This window comes from Myotis nattereri (genome assembly GCF_964212035.1).
Source record: "Myotis nattereri genome assembly, chromosome: 2".
NCBI classification, from domain to species: Eukaryota; Metazoa; Chordata; class Mammalia; order Chiroptera; family Vespertilionidae; genus Myotis; species Myotis nattereri.
Window position 1 is genome coordinate 191852255 of NC_138076.1, and position 14426 is coordinate 191866680.

The 14426-nt window shown below is 39.2% G+C and overlaps 1 pseudogene across 1 annotated transcript; it reads left to right on the plus strand.

Annotated features, from left to right (window-relative positions):
• Nucleotides 1-11654: 11654 nt before the first annotated feature.
• Nucleotides 11655-12143, plus strand: LOC308513653 (cofilin-1-like; annotated as a pseudogene). Its single transcript has one exon. The product of its transcript is annotated as a cofilin-1-like (transcript).
• Nucleotides 12144-14426: the final 2283 nt, after the last annotated feature.

A 14426-nucleotide genomic window follows, 5' to 3' on the forward strand; every position in this document is an offset into this window, starting at 1 on the left:
TTCACTTGGTACTCACCTTCATTTATGTATCGGTGCCGGCCCATCATCACAATGGCAAATTTAAACTTCTCAAACTCCTCCTGGATGTCTAGCAGGCTCTGAATCCGCTTCATGACTTCTCTGAAATGCTCGCCCTGGTGTATCCTCAGTAAGAAAGGAATTCCAAACGTCCCGAACACCTCCTTATGGAAATGTGCCACTGTGATCAGCATCTCATTTTCCGTATCTATGTCTACCTGGCCCAAAGGTATTTCCTCTATTCGAAACGTTCTACTTGTTGCAGGAGAGAAACATTCTAATAGCTCGTCTTCTTGGTGAACACCAATAATTTTGTAGCTTACAAGAACCTACTATATAAGTATACTGAATAATAAATCTAATAGATAGAGCACATGAATTAATCTGAAAAGTAATCATATTATTTTAAATTTTATTTATTTTTATTTTTTAATTGTTTTATTGCTTAAAGTATTACAAAGAGTATTACATATGTCTCCTTTTTTCCCCACCCTTGACAATCCCCTCTACCCCCCAGTGTCTTATGTCCATTGGTTATGCTTATATGCATGCATATAAGTCCTTCGGTTGATCTCTTACCCCCCACTTCTGCCCCCCTACCATCCCCGGCCTTCCCGCTGCAGTTTGACAGTCTGTTTGAGGCAGCTCTGCCTCTGTATCTATTTTTCTTCATAAGTTTTTATAATGGTCTTTATTATCCATGCATGAGTGAGATCATGTATTTTTCCTTCATTGACTGGCTTATTTCACTTAGCATAATGCTCTCCAGTTCCATCCATGCTGTTGCAAATGGTAAGAGTTCCTTCTATTTTACAGCAGCATAGTATTCCATCGTGTAGATGTACCACAGTTTTCTAATCCATTCATCTACTGATGGGCACTTAGGCTGTTTCCAGATCTTAGCTATGGTGAATTGTGCTGCTATGAACATATGAGTGCATATATCCTTTTTGATTGGTGTTTCTGGTTTCTTGGGATATATTCCTAGAGGTGGGATCACAAGGTCAAATGGGAGTTCCATTTTTAGTTTTTTGAGGAATATCCATATTGTCTTCCATAGTGGCTGCACCAGTCTGCATTCCCACCAGCAATGCATGAGTGTTCCTTTTTCTCCACATCCTCTCCAGCACTTGTTGTTTGTTGATTTGTTGATGATAGCCAGTCTGACAGGTGTGAGATGATACCTCATTGTTGTTTTGATTTGCATCTCTCGGATGATTAGTGACTTTGAGCATGTTTTCATATGTCTCTTGGCTTTCTGAATGTCCTCTTTTGAAAGGTGTCTATTTAGGTCGTTTGCCCATTTTTTGATTGGATTGTTTATCTTCCTTTTGTTAATTTGTATGAGTTCCCTATAAATTTTGGAGATTAGGCCCTTATCAGATATGACATTGGCAAATATGTTTTCTCATTAAGTGGGCTTTCTTGTTGTTTTGTTGATGGTTTCTTTTGCTGTGCAGAAGCTTTTTGTTTTGATGTAGTCCCATTTGTTCATTTTCTCTTTAGTTTCAAGTGCCCTAGGAGCTGTATCAGTGAAGAAATTGCTTCGGCATATGTCTGAGATTTTGTTGCCTTTGGATTCTTCTAGAATTTTTATGGTTTCCTGTTGTACATTTAAGTCCTTTATCCATTTTGAGTTTATTTTTGTGTATGGTGTATGTTGGTCTAGTTTCATTTTCTTGCATGTTTCTGTCCAATTTTCCCAACACCATTTATTGAAGAGACTATCTTGGCTTCATTGTATGTTCTTGCCTCCTTTGTCAAATATTAATTGAGCATATTGGTTTGGGCCGATTTCTCGGCTCTCTATTCTATTCCATTGATCTATATGCCTATTCTTGTGCCAGTACCAGGCTGTTTTGAGAACAGTGACTTTGTAATACAGCTTGATATCTGGTATTGAGATCCCACCTACTTTGTTCTTTCTTAGGATTGCTGCAGCTATTCGAGGTCTTTTTTTATTCCAGACGAATTTTTGGAGAGTTCGTTCTAGATCTGTGAAATATGCCGTTGGTATTTTAATGGGAAATGCATTGAATTTATAGATTGCTTTGGGTAGAATGGACATTTTAATAATGTCGATTCTACCAATCCATGAACATGGTACGTTCTTCCATCTGTGTATGTCTTTTTTCAACGTCCTGTAGTATTCTGAGTAGAGGTCTTTTACCTCTTCAGTTAAGTTTATTCCTAGGTAGCTGAATTTTTTTGGTGCAATGGTAAATGGGATTGTTTTTATAATCTCTCTTTCTGAAAGTTCACTAGTGGTGTATAGAAATGCCTTAGATTTCTTGGCATTAATTTTGTATCCTGCTACATTGCCAAATTAATGTATTAAGTCTAGTAGTTTTTTGATGGAGTCTTTAGGGTTTTGTATGTATAATATCATGTCGTCTGGAAATAAGGACAGTTTTACTTCTTCTTTTTCAATTTGGATGCCTTTTATTTCTTCTTCTTGTCTAATTGCAATGGCTAATACTTCCAGTACTGTGTTGAACAGGAGTGGTGAGAGTGGGCATCCCTGTCTTGTTCCTGTTCTTAGGGGAAATGGTGTTAGTTTTTGTCCATTGAGTATGATGTTGGCTGTGGGCCTGTCATATATGGCTTTTATTATGTTAAGGTATGATCCTTCTATTCCCACCTTGCTAAGAGTTTTTATCAAAAATGGGTGTTGGATTTTGTCAAATGCTTTTTCTGCATCAATTGATATGACTATGTGGTTTTTTTCCTTCAATTTGTTTATGTGATGTATCACGTTTATTGATTTGCGGATATTGTACCATCCTTGCATCCCTGGGATAAATCCTACTTGGTCATGGTGTATGATCTTTCTGATGTACTGCTGGATTCTATTTGCTAAGATGTTGTTGAGGATTTTGGCATCTATGTTCATGAGGGATATTGGCCTGTAATTCTCTTTCATTGTGTTGTCTTTACCTGGTTTTGGTATTAGGGTGATACTGGCTTCATAGAATGAGCTTGGAAGTGTTCCTTCCTCTTGAATTTTTTGTAGCAGTCTGAGGAGGATAGGTTTTAGTTCTTCCTTGAATGTTTGATAAAACTCCCCTGTGAAGCAGTCTGGTCCTGGGCTTTTGTTTGCTGGAAGCTTTTTGATGACTGCTTCAATTTCTTCCATAGTTATTGGCCTATTGAGATTTTTAGATTCTTCTTGATTGAGTTTTGGAATGTTGTATTTTTCTAGGAATTTGTCCATTTCCTCCATGTTGTTTAGTTTGTTGGAGTAGAGCTGTCCATAGTATTTTTTAACAATCATTTGTATTTCTGTGGGGTCTGTTGTTATTTCGCCTCTATCGTTTCTGATTTTGTTTATTTGGGTCCTCTCTCTTTGCTTCTTGGTGAGTCTGGCTAGAGGTTTGTCAATCTTGTTTATCCTTTCAAAGAACCAGCTCTTGGTTTCATTGATTTTCTGTATTGTTTTTTTTGGTCTCTATGTCATTTATTTCTGCTCTAATCTTTATTATGTCCTTCCTTCTGCTCACTCTGGGCTATTGTTGTTGCTCTCTTTCTAATTCTTTGAGTTGTAGAGTTAGATGATTTACTATCATTTTTTCTTGTTTTTTTGAGATAGGCCTATAGAGCTATAAACTTCCCTCTCAGGGCTGCTTTCCTGGTGTCCCATAAGTTTTGGATTGTTGTGTTTTCATTGTCATTAGTTTCCAGGATGTTTTAAATGTCTTCTTTGATCTCATTGGTAACCCTATCAATATTTAATAACATGCTATTCAGTTTCCAAGTGTTTGAGTATTTTTGGTTGTTTTTCTTCTAGTTTATTTCTAATATTATGCCCTCATTGTCTGAGAAGATGCTTGGTATGATTTCAATCTTCTTGAAATTGGGGAGACTTTGTTTGTGACCCAATATGTGGTCTATTTTTGAACATGTCCTATAAGCACTTGAGTAGAATGTATATTCCGTGGCTTTGGGGTGAAGTGTTCTGAAGATGTCAATTAAGTCCATCTGATTTAGTGAGTCATTTAGGATTGCTGTTTTCTTGCTGATTGTCTAGAGCAGGGGTGGGCAAACTTTTTGACTCGAGGGCCACAATGGGTTCTTAAACTGGACAGAAGAAGGAGCTGTGGCCGTGTTCCCCCACGTTGCCATGTTAACACTGCTGCTGGTGAAGGAGCGGAGGGGAGAGCAAGAAAACCCTCCGCTCTTTCGGCTCCGTGGGCCGGATAGAACAGCCGAATGGTACAGCACGCTACATTTTCCCCCTTTTTGTTTTGCTTCAGGTTCATGACAGAGAAGATAGCACTGCGTTGACTGTTTACTGCTGCGGTTTTACGGGATCTTCTGCAGTCTGTCCTCTTGTAGGTGGAGGGGTGTTTTGGGTGTGAGGCAACGGCACACGAATTGTTTGTCCTCCCTGGATGGTTAGCTGCGCAAACCAGTCTTCCAGTCTCGCTTTATCACACTTCTTCTTGCTCGCCATGCCTTAACTTGATTCTTTTATCAGGAATCCAGAACTTCTTGGTTCCTGTGGAAACGTAAGCATAGCCTCGACCCACCTTAAAACGGTAGCCGGGAACCATTGATCAGTTTTGACACCTTGTACATGACAGGTTGTTCTACCGGGACCTCCTTTTTATGCCCCCAATGTATCTCAGCAGCTGACACTGCATCTGTATTCAAATTTAAAAAATTTCAAGTAAATAGAGCTCTTAATATTCTTCGTCGGGGAGTCTGTCCTGATACCAGCTCCTCTCCCCCTTTTAGTTTTTGTAGCATTTCCTTAAGGGTGCGGTTGTGTGATTCTTTTGCTCAATAATTGCTTGACCTGTACTGTTTCTAGGAATTCCTGTAATATGTTTAATATCAAACTGTTGAAAAAGATGTTGACACTTACCTGATAAATACGCGGAGCCATTATCAGTTTTAATGGCTCGGGGCTTGCCCATTACAGTAAAGACTTCTAATAAACGTGTTATAACAGCATCGGCTTTCTCAAAGGGCATCGCCAATGCCCACGAGAAATGAGAATAAGTATCAATAGAATGGTGAACAAATTTAAGCTTGCCAAATTCTGGCACCTGAGTGACATCTATTTGCCAAAGGGCATTAACAGTTTCTCCTCGGGGATTAACTCCCATGGGTAAGCGAGCAGTGTGGAATGGCTGACAGTGAGGGCATGTTTTCAAAATATTTTTAGCCTGTCTCTAAGTGATATGATGCTTTTCTTTCAATGCTCTAGCATTGGAATGATACATATTATGCTGTCTTTGAGCGGAGGTTACTGTACCAACCAATTGATCAATGTTAGCATTCCCAGTAGATAAAGGTCCAGGTAGTAAAGAGTGAGCGCGAATGTGTGTTATATAGATAGGATCATGCCAGAGGCGCAAGAGCATTTGAAACTGTAGAAATAGTTCATGCAAGTCAGACCTATTATTAAAGATAGTAGCCGTTTTAATGTGTTGTACAGTAAACTCCGTATATTGAGAGTCAGTGATAATGTTAAGAGACATAGAGTCTTTATCTTGTAGTAACATGACAACTGCAAATAATTTTGCCTTTTGTACTGATTGGTAAGGAGATTGTACTACTTTATTTTCTTTAAAATTACTATATCCAGCCATTCCTTGCTTGTTGGCATCTGTAAAATAAGTTTCTGCTCTAGATAGGAGGGTAGGAGAAACTATTTTTGGCAAAATCTATTGAGTCCTTTTCAAAAATTGAATTCTTTTGTCTTTAGGATAAATATTATGAATTTTTCCATAAAATTACTAAAGACTCTTTGCCAATCATCTGGTAATTGCCAATGGATTTCTTGTTGTTGTTTACTAAAGGGTATTATTATTTTATCTGGATTTTGTCCATATAATTGTCACAAATGGATTCTTGCCTTTTTTATTAAAATGCAAATTTTCTGTAAATATGTAGATAATTTTTTACTGGATTTATTAGGTAAAAATACCTGTTCAATTATGTTAGTATCCTGCATAAGAATTCCCATTGGAGAATGTGTAGTATGAATAATTAAAACCTTAAGATTCTGTAATGACTGTATACGATCTAACTGTCCTGCTTGAATCTGTTGTTTAATTAATTGTAATTCGGCTTCTGCCTCAGGAGTCAATTGCCTGGGACTATTGAGATCTGAAGATCCTTCTAATGTTTGGAATAGATTAGTTAACTGATAGGTAGGGATGCCAATAGATGGTCGAAGCCAATTTATATTCCCTAACAGTTTCTGAAAATCATTTAAGGTGTTGAGACAATCCTGTCTAATCTGAACCTTTTGAGGTTGAATAATGCTTGCTGAAATTTTCTGTCCTAGATATAACCAGGGCTCTGTTTGCTGAATTTTTTCCTCTGATATTTGGAGTCTATACTCCTTAAACAATTTTCTAGCCTCTTGCAACATACTATCTACCTTAGGTTTTTCTTTATGTGCTAATAAAATATCATCCATGTAATGATAACAAATGCCTATAGCAAATATCTGTCTTAGTATTTGTAAAGGTTGATGAACATAAGCTTGACATATAGTAGGACTATTTAATATACCCTGGGGGAGAACTCGCCATTGATATCTCTGATTAGGTTGGCTGTTATTTAAGGAAGGGACCGTAAAAGCAAATTTGTCACAATCCTGAGCTTGTAAAGGGATTGTATAAAAACAGTCTTTCCAATCAGTAATTATTAGATGCCAATTTTTAGGAATCAATGCTGGATTTGGAATTCCAGGTTGTAAAGGTCCCATAGGCTCAATAATCTTATTAATCCGTTTTAAATTAGTACGTATTCTCTATTTACCTGATTTTTTTCTTTATAACAAAGACAGGGGAATTCCATGGACTAGAGCTGGCTTCTATATGCCCTAGTTGTATTTGTTCTTTAATAATAATTTGAAGTGCTTCTAACTTCTCTCTTGTTAGGGGCTACTGCTCTACCTATACTGGTTTAGTTGTTTTCCATTTTAATGGTAGGGTGAAGCGCTTTGGAGTGGCCCCCTTTATAAATTTGATCCTGTACACTGGTGCCAGCACCAGCTTGAAAAATCATTTGTCTGTGGCCTTTTTGTAGAGAAGGCATAGTAATTGTAGCCCCCCCCCCCCATTGTTGTAAAAGATCTCTTCCCCACAAAGATAGTGCAATGGAGGCAACATGTGGCTGTATTTTGTCCTTCAGACCCCTGACATTCAAGTACATTAGAGCTTTGTAAAATTTCAGTGAGGGTCCCTAAGCATGTAAAGGTTGCATTCACCTTGTGTACCGGTCAAAATTGAGGCCAGTGCAAAGTAGAAACTATAGTTACATCAGCCCCAGAATCTACCAGGCCGCTAATTTTTATTCCCTCCAGGAACATTACTGTAAGTTGAGGTCTTTGGTCTCTTAAGACTGTATGCCAAAAGACTTTTTTCCCGTGCTACTAAATCCCCCAGTTCGCTTAACTGGTGCTGTATGCCCTGTTTGTTTATAGGGAAGTAATAATAACTGTGCCATTTTTTCTCCAGCCTTTATATTTATAATACTAGAAGTAGGTATAACTAATATTTCTCCTTCATAATCTGTATTAATAACGCCGGGATGAATTTGTAAACCTTTAGTCGTTAAACTACTTCTTCCTAGTAGCAATCCTACTGTTTCCTTAGGTAAAGGTCCATAAACCCCGGTGGGTATTTTCTGTACCCCATCTCCAGGAGAAATAGTAAAATCATTAAGAGCTGGAATGTCTACTGCGGCACTTTGAGCGGTAGCATGAAATAAGTCAAAGACCTTCATTTTATTTTTCCCTTCCTTTTGCTCCTATTCTATTTCTTGGGGCCCCGAGCTAAGCCCCGAGTCTAGTTTCCCGACTGCATGGGTGTTAACAGACCGGCATTTATTAGCCCAGTGTTGTCCTCTCTTATACTTAGGGCATAACCCGGGAGCACCTCTGACTTTCTCCTGTGAGAATTTTGCCTTCCTACAATCCTTTCTTTTACGTCCTTCTCTTCCACATTCAAAGCATTTAACAGAACGGGGAACAGCAGTTTTTAATGCATCAGCAAGAAAATTAGCATTATTATTAATTATTTATATAAGATTTTAATAAGACTATTATTATATTAATATTATTTGTATAACTTTAGAAAATGATTGGGCCAGGGTGCCGGCCTCCTCCATTTTTGACCAAGCCTTTAAACAACAAGCTTTAATCTGTGCAATAACAGTATCCTCTAATAGCACCTGTTGCTGTAAGCTACTATGTGTTCCAGTTCCTGTTAACTGGTTAAAATTATATCCAGGTGGAATTTGTTGGGCGTTAATTATTGCCACTCTCCTGGCTTCTTCCCACTACCAGGATTTAAATTGCAGATACTGCCTTAGCTATAGCATTCCAATCATAAGGGATTAATTTATAACCTGTATAAATTAATTTTATATTAATTAATATATAAAAATTAATAACATATAATTATATATACTAACATTATAATTAATAATATCTATAACCCTTGAGGGTATTGAGCATTAGCAGCTCTTTGTGTCCTCAGGAGGGGGTGGAAGCTCAGCTGCTAAGGCCGGATTAATGGCTAGAGCCCTTTTACTTTCATTTTTTGGCGGCGGTGCAGCCAACTCCTGAGGACTTTTATTCTCTTTCTTTTCCTTACTACTGTAAGTAATAACTCTTTTAGACTCCACAAAAGCTCCTTCATCTCCGTTTCCCTTCTCGCCACCCTTTTTTCCCTTAACTTAGGGCGAGAGTGAAAATCATCATCCGTCTCAGCGGAAGATGAATCATCCAGCTCTGAATCGCTGACTGAGGCTATTCTTTCATAACCTCCTCATTCCTTGGGACAGCTAATTTTCTGTCCCTTTCTTGACTCCCTCGGTTCAGTGACCGCAACCGGGAGCGGCTCAGGGGGTAGCAATCTCTGCTGGATTGCCTTAAACAATTTTTTAAAAGCTTCATCCTTCACTTTTACCCCTGAACTCTTTAATAATGATCGCAAGACAGCCATATATTGACTCTGCAATGACGAGTTATTCCCCATGACTCTGCTTCTATTGCTGAAAGTTCCGCGTACTTTGGGCTGGCATCTCCCTTTAGGTCCTGCCCGACCCACCCACAAGTCCCAGTTCCAGACGCCAGATATTGATGTTCTTTGTGAACGGTGAGGCTGAGATGAGCCGGACATGCAGGATACAGAGAAGCAGGGTGCGACCGCTCGCTCAGGCGAGGAGCGAAGGCCCCCAAAGCCCTCATGGCTTTTATTCAGGGAGTACAGCAAATGACAATGGAGTACAGCAAGTGACAATGATTAACAGGCATGCTTATGAGATCATCAGAGCTAAGTTATACATTATGCTATTAATTTCCTATGTTATACCAAGACCCTTTCCACCTGCAGCAGTGCACCCTCCCTTGATCTTTCCATGCCCTTACGGACTATTTATCACCTCAAGGAAAGTTCTGCCTCTGAACAAAAAGTCTTGCTTGCAAGACTTTGTTCTGACATGGCCTGCTTGCAGGCTCCCGCCTTTTCCTGGCAGAACATCCTTTTCTAGTTAACTTCATTCCGCTTGACCACTACACTGAGGAGGGGCGGTGAAGGATTAAAGACAGACAAGAGAATACAGCGGGAACTAGGTCGGATCACTGAGCCTGGATCAGGAAACATGATACAGCCTGCTAGCCCAAGCTTTATTTTATAGTCCGAGCACACAAGGAAAAACAAGGGAAGTGGCCAAGATGTTTACAATGTTCTTGTGAGTTTCACCTTGTTTTGGCAGCACTTGCTGCACCTCACACAGCCCACTAGGTACCTAGGAAGAAGGGAGGACTATAAGGTCAAGCTTATTATGCCAGGAGGGCTCTGCCCTCTAAGCAGGGACTTTTTTGTGACCCTGCCACAGGTCAGTCCAAGGCTTGACCCCATAGCCACTGCCTACTAATTGCTATTCAAAATTTAAAATATTTGCATTTAGATGTGTGTACCAAGGAGATAGAAATACAAACAGGTGGAAAATAATCTCTCTCACATTTGTATGTTTACATATTTTACTTTATCCATTTAGTCAGTGGCACAAATGAAAATTTGCAGCTGGTGTCAAGATAAGTGGACAACAGTTATGTTTATATAGTAGCTGACTGTAAGGAATACTGTAGTTATTCATGAAATGTGTGTGTCTTAACAGACCTGTTCAGTTTAGCGCTGGAATTACAATACAATTGGAATGAACTATTCTTTCATGAAGGTCTCTGGAACTGTATCTCAAAGCAGAAATTTGGAAGTATTTTCTGGAATTATGGTGAAAATATTTATAGAAAGCATCATAAATGGATGTCCATCTGCAACTGTTTCACTATAAATCTTTCATTGAGGCACAACATTAGAGACATACTTATAATGATGTCATTTGAAATTAAGGCCTCCTTCCTGGTTGTGACTACAGGAATATTCATCGTGGGAGTGCTAGGAAATGGGTTTATCGGACTGGTGAACTGCATCGAATGGTTCAGGACTGGGAAAGTTTCTTCAGCTGATTTCATCCTCACCAGCTTGGCTGTGGCCAGAATCATTCAACTGTTGGTAATACTCTTGGATTCGTTTATAATGGGGCTAGCTCCACATCTGTATGCTACTGGTAAACTAGTAAAGGTGGTTACAGTTCTTTGGGCACTAACTAACCATCTAACTATCTGGTTTGCCACCTGCCTCAGCATTTTCTACTTCTTTAAGATCGCCAATTTCTCCCACTTCTTTTTCATGTGGCTGAAGTGGAGAGTCAACAGGGTGGTTCTTCTGCTTTTCCTGGGGTCTTTCTTACAACTGTCTCTTAACCTCTCAATACATGATGCTGTTATTGAATTGTGGTTGAATACCTACGGGATACATGAAATAAATATGACTTTGCAGTTGGAGGCAAATGAAATGTTCTATACTAAATGTCTTCTTCTTCTTAGTTTGAGTTATCTTATCCCCTTTTTCCTGTCCCTGATCTCTTTGCTTCTTTTATTTCTGTCCTTGGTGAGACACACCAAGAATTTTCAGCTCATCCTGACGGGCTCAGTGGACTCAAGTACAGAGGCTCATAGACGGGCCATGAAAATGGTGACAATGTTCCTCCTCCTCTTCATTATTTACATTATTTCTATTCTAGCTGCAATTTGGAACTCCAATAAGGTAGAGAAATATCAAATCATGATGCTTGTCAAAGTGTTGTCAGCTACCTTTCCCTCAGGCCACTCTTTTCTTATAATTTGTGGAAACAGCAAGCTAAGACAGATCGCCTTGAGACTACTGTGCACTTACATTCCCTGAGAAAATCAAGTTTAACTTTATAGACAGAATTTGAAAAAACCTTGTGAATTCTATGTTAAAATATCTTAATTGAAAACCTTCAGCATTTCTTTATATCAGGTTTTGTTAAACAGCACTAAAATTTTTCTACAACATGCCTTAAGTAATTATATTTACTTAAGTAATTATTTCTTAAAGTGATATGACATAATATTTGACTAAAGGCATGTCTCCAGTGTAGTAACAGTTTTTGGTAACAGTAGAATATTTGACAACTGATGAAGTATAGATAGAAAAGTCTAGAGTTCAGTCCGATGCCAGTAGCAGTTGCAGTGGCGCTCGTCTTTCCAGGCTCTTCTTGCTATCTCCTTTAGCTTCCGGAAACATGGCCTCTGGTGTGGCTGTCTCTGATGGAGTCATCAAAGTGTTCAATGACATGAAGGCACGTAAGTCCTCGACACCAGAGGAGGTGAAGAAGCGCAAGAAGGCTGTGCTCTTCTGCCTGAGTGAAGACCAGAAGAACATCATTCTGGAAGATGGCAAGGTGATGTGGGCCAGACAGTAGACGACCCCTACGCCACTTTCGTCAAGATGCTGCTGGAGAAAGACTGCCGTTATGCCCTGTATGACGCAACCTATGAGACCAAGGAGAGCAAGAAGGAGGACCTGGTGTTTATCTTCTGGGCTCCTGAGTCTGTGCCACTTAAGAGAAAAATGATCTCTGCCAGCTCCAAGGATGCCATCAAGAAGAAGCTTACAGGGATCAAGCATGAATTACAAGCAAACTGCTAGGAGGAGGTCAAGGACCACTGCACTCTGTCAGAGAACCTGGGGGGCAGTGCTGTCATCTCCCTGGAGGGCAAGCCTTTGTGAATCCCCTCCAGTCCCCTGCCTGCAGCATCTGGCAGCCTCAGACCTGCCTGTGGGGGGTTGCAGGCTGCCCCCCTTCTGCCAGACCAGAGAGGCTGAGGGTGATCCCAGCAGGGGGAGGGCAATCCCTTCACTCAGTTGCCAAACAGCCCCCAACCCCCTGGACCTTCCTTCTCCCTCCACCCCTGAAGTTCTGGCCTTTCCAAACAGCTTTTGATCTTCTGATTCCTCTTGGGTTGAAGCAGACCAAGTCCTCCCTACCCAGGCACCCCAATTTTGGAGAGGGCCTCTATGCTTTAACGACACCCCTACTTCCAACCTGTTCCCCTCCTTTCCCATGCTGCCAATTTCTAATCGCAATAGTGACTCTGTGCTTGTCTGTTTAGTTCTGTGTATAAATGGAATCTTGTGAAGATAACTCCTTCCCTTTTCCAACTGTTCTCGGCCACTCATGGAAGTAGGACCAGTTAGGGAACTTTAATTTTTTTTTAAAAAAGGAAGAAAAACAACAATAAAAACACTCACTTAAAAAAGTCTATAATGAAATATTAATAAATGTATAAATAAGGTACAATGCAAGATGAATTACTAAATATAATTACAATTACCAAAATGGAAAAAGTAACACAAATTTTTCTAACCAAAGAGAAGTTTGAAATTAGAATTGAAAAATGATTGTAAATGTTAAGTGTAATAATATGTGATATAAATATAAATGTGTTAATATTTTGTGATGCTTCTATATTGGAAAGGATCTGAAATAATAGGAATTTTCATACTATATTTCTTGGATTACTGGTATGCATTGGTAAAACAACTTTGTTCAAGAGTATGGCATTATGCATTTAAGGTGAAGATGCATATCCTAAGACCCAATAATTGTACTCCTTCTTGTTCTACTGGAGAATTATTCGTACATGTGTGACAGAATATACATGCAAAAATTTGCATGTTACTACTGTTCTTAATAGCGGAAATTGAAGAGTCATGTAAATGCTCAAATTGAGGAATCATATAAGTGCCCATTAGTTATAAAATGGACAAATAAATCATGGAATATGGACACAATAGAATACAACAAAAAAATGAAAATGAACGCATTAGACCTATACATTTCTTAGTTCTTTGACGGAGAAAAAATATAGAGACATAGAAAGGTGAATTTATAAAAGCAAAATACATACTTAGTGTAGTGTTTGAAAATGTACATATGTAGTACAAGTTCTGTAATAAAATGATTCAGATTAATGACAGTAGCTGGGCATGGAAAAAGCAGAGAAGTTTGCTTGTTAATGATGCTATTAAAATATTTTTTTTTAATTAAATCTTTATTGTTCAGATTATTACATTTGTTCCTCTTTTTTCCCCCCATAACTCCCCTCCTCCCAGTTCCCGTCCAACCCTCCGCCCTCACTCCCCACCCACTGTCCTCATCCATAGGTGCACGAGTTTTCTCCAGTCTCTTCCCGCATCTCCCACACCCCTTTTCCCCCCAAGAATAGGCAGTCCATTCCCTTTCTATGCCCCTGATTCTATTATAATCAACAGTTCATTCTGTTCATCAGATTATTTATTCACTTGATTCTTAGATTCACTTGTTGATAGATGCATATTTGTTGTTCATAATTTGTATCTTTACCTTTTTCTTCCTCTTCCTCTTCTTAAAGGATACCTTTCAGCATTTCATATAATCCTGGATTGGTGGTGATGAACTCCTTTAGCTTTTCCTTATCTGTGAAGCTCTTTATCTGGCCTTCAATTCTGAACGATAGCTTTGCTGGATAAAGTAATCTTGGTTGTAGGTTCTTGGTATTCATCACTTTGAATATTTCTTGCCACTCCCTTCTGGCCTGCAAAGTTTCTGTTGAGAAATCAGCTGACAGTCGTACGGGTATTCCCTTGTAGGTAACTGAGTTTCTTTCTCTTGCTGTTTTTAAGATTCTCTCTTTATCTTTTGCTCTTGGCATTTTAATTATGATGTGTCTTGGTGTGGTCCTCTTTGGATTCCTTTTGTTTGGGGTTCTCCGCGCTTCTTGGACCTGTTAAGTCCATTTCTTTCACCAGGTGGGGGAAGTTTTCTGTCATTATTTCTTCAAATAGGTTTTCAATATCTTGCCCTCTCTCTCCTTCTGGCACCCCTATAATTCTGATGTTGGTACGCTTGAAGCTGTCCCAGAGGCTCCTTACACTATCCTCGCATTTTTGGATTCTTTTTTCATTTTGCTTTTCAGGTTGGGTGTTTTTTGCTTCCTCGCATTTCAAATCATTGATTTGATTCTTGCACTC